The sequence below is a fragment of the Pyxicephalus adspersus genome, chromosome 8 (assembly GCF_032062135.1).
Source record: "Pyxicephalus adspersus chromosome 8, UCB_Pads_2.0, whole genome shotgun sequence".
Taxonomy (NCBI): Eukaryota; Metazoa; Chordata; class Amphibia; order Anura; family Pyxicephalidae; genus Pyxicephalus; species Pyxicephalus adspersus.
Window position 1 is genome coordinate 43732521 of NC_092865.1, and position 3096 is coordinate 43735616.

The 3096-nt window shown below is 33.8% G+C and overlaps 1 protein-coding gene across 1 annotated transcript in view; it reads right to left on the reverse strand.

Moving 5' to 3' along the window:
- Positions 1 to 1738, reverse strand: part of CHADL (chondroadherin like) — a 12391-nt gene extending 10653 nt beyond the window's left edge. Inside the window, exon 1 of the mRNA XM_072420236.1 lies at positions 1656 to 1738. The gene's annotated coding sequence lies outside the window, so the exon portion shown is untranslated. The remainder of the gene's footprint in view (positions 1 to 1655) is intronic.
- Between the last annotated feature and the right edge of the window lie 1358 nt (positions 1739 to 3096).

Genomic DNA, 3096 nt, shown 5'->3' on the forward strand with positions numbered 1-3096 from the left:
TAGCTCATTCTACAGATTGTTGTAAGAAAAAGCTGGTTTTCTAGAAGTACAGGATATAACTGGGTATTAAAGTTTAGTTGGAATGACACCAGGAATTGCTACTGACCCAGGAAACATTTAAAGAAAGGGCACATCATTGCCTTAAAAGATCAGGAAGGAATTTTTGTTTCTCATGTTGGAGTAAATTGATCAGCTATGGATTTATAATTCTTTCTGGAATCAATGCAGGTGCAGGTTTTTGAATGGTAAATTCCTTAATGGTTGAACTTGATGGATTTTTTTCAACCTAACTAACAATGTAACTATGAAAGGTCCTAAAGTCCATTTTGATTAGAACCTTGAAAGTGGAAATTAAAAACAGAAACTTTTTTACTTATCGCTGTTTAATATGTTACACTTTAGCAATTTTCATCGGTAGTAAATGCCTCTGCAGTAAAAATGCATGGGAAAATGGCTTAACAGAAGTCTACAGGAAAACAATGCATAAGAACGCCAGCGCAGAAGTTAGATAGGGAGAGGCACAGAGAGTTGTACTTTAGATATGAGGCTGCCAAAACCATATTTTCTATGATGGCACATTTTTTCTTTATGTCTTGATGGTTCTGCTCTTTTTTCAGTTATCTTCACCTAACTGTAGAGCAACATATGTGTGGTTCATATTCCATGTAGCTGCAACATTCATCTTACCAAATGCTTGAATGGGCTATTGTGACAGTATTGTGTGCTATTTATATCTGCCTCGATAGTAAAAAAAAAACTAAACCATTTGAAAAGTTTAAAAAAAAAAAAAGAATCAACTTTTTCCAACAAAGGAATTCAATTATATTTTTTTTTACTATGATCACTTTATACACACATCTCCGATTGTAGTTGAAACCTGACAGATTCTACTTTTTAGTTATAGAAAGCACAATAATAAAAATGATTTTCTTTTCCAATATTAGAAAGTGCCAATAGATATCAGAGTGGTTGAATTGAATATTGCAATCCAGCCACACATTTATATAACATTTGTATTTTGGTGAATGCTAAAGAAGGAGGGAAATTAGTAGCAGTGCTACTAATGCTTGTAAGTAATGCTTGCGTTACCTCAACTGTAGTTTTCTGCATAACATTAAAACTAAAAACACAAAATATATATATTGTGCTTTGTATAGGACATCAATTACATGCTGGTTAAAATTTAGTGTTTAAATTGACTGATACACTTGAAGTATGCTTCAGCCTATGCTGCAATGCTTCTGAGTGAATGAGAGGTTTGTTCATGCAAATTGAAATTGGTAGGCTAAAAGAAGAGTATTGTATTCGGGTTTCTCACTCAAACACTACTTCTTTCTGCTTAAAAGGAAATCATTTCAAAACAAAATCCTCTTTTGACAGTATTTAGGCACAGGCAGAAAGAGTCAGAATATAGTAGGCAATATTACTTTTACACAAACTCTACATCTATTGAGAAAAAGTAAACTGCACTGTAAGAAAATTGCATAGAAGGTATTTAAACAAATGATAGATTTGAATTTACTTTTACATGTATTACATTAACTAAAAACATACTTCCGTAAGCTTAAATACATTTTCAATAATCAGAGGCTTTAAATCCAGCAAAAAATATTATAGTTACAAACTATACATACAAAAAAAAAAGATTTACTTACCGTGTGACTGTCAAGTCAGATTTAGTAATGTAGTTGTAGCAGTTATACTATCAATCTTCCTTGAGTCCTCTCTCTCTCTAAACGTATTTTGATAGGCGGAGCAAGACTGAAAGTGTAAAGGAGGAGGGCGCTTTAGTTCATGTTACACATGAATTCTAAATAACTAAATCTGTTATGCTGCTATTTTACGTTACTGTAAACTAAATGTAAACAGTTTAAAAACAGGAATGAGAAAAAAAAATCTGCGTAGGAACTTCTTCTCGACCAGGGTGCTACATAATAAAATACCATAGAATCATTAGAAAAAAAAAAGATTAACTAGGGTGTCCCCATAAAACCTAAACACAATATTTTTTTTATTTAGTATATTAAAATAATTTTAGGTGTATGAGACCAACAGGGTAGTTATTATAAATTTTTATTATAAAACAAAGACTAGCTATACAACTCCTACAATAAGAAGTTGCAATATATATACAATGATGTCTGGATGAATTTTTTGAAAAACTAGAATTTGAAGAAAGTAAATGCTAACTATAACACTTAATAGATTTTATTATACCTTCCTAAAGTATATCCCGCAGTGTTCTGAGGATCCTGGTCATCCCTGCCAATACAAAACCCTTGGTTAGTTTTGAACATAAAGAGTAAAGCTGGTAAAGGAAGAAAGAAGATTATTATTATTATAGATAAAAGGAGGGGAAGAAGTTGAGAGAAAAGAAGGGCTGGGAGGGTAAAAGAAGGGAAGATATAGACCAACTCTAACCAGGAGATACTCAGAAGCACAGCCAAACATAAAAGGTGCGTTAGAGACGTACCATAGTTTTTCCCGAAACAAGGAAAAAGTAGGCGGACTGGGGCTTATCCAGTTATGCATAATGGTTTTCTTAGTAACCAAATACAGTATTGCTAAGGGAGTGCTGCTTGCTTTATTTGTTTGTAAGCCTTGCAAAAAAAGATCACCTAATAAGGCCCAACTTATTGGGTGATAAGTTGAGAGTGGTAAAAAGTTCACCATGTTGCATAGGGCATACAAGACCTCTGCTATCCGGAACTATCTAATCTTGGGACAGCTCCACAGCATATGATATAAATCAACTGCCAGTGTACCACATTTCAAACATTGTGAAGAGTAGCTAAGTACTATTTGGAAGGAGCGCAATGGCGCATAATGATACATTTTTATCAAAAAATACTGAAAAACTGTATTTCCCGGTAGGTCCAGATGGTTTAGTAGCATAGTCTCGGTGAATGCGGTAGGTTGAGTATACATCTGACATTGCTCTCCTAGCCAGGTTGGGGATAGATAACAACCTATCTATGGGATTGGTCCAATCCCTAGGAGACACATTTTTAATAACTGTGGATACATAGGACCTTAGTTGTAGATAAGCAAAATGTTGATTCCTCAGAAAGGAATAGAGAGTAGCAATTGCTGAGT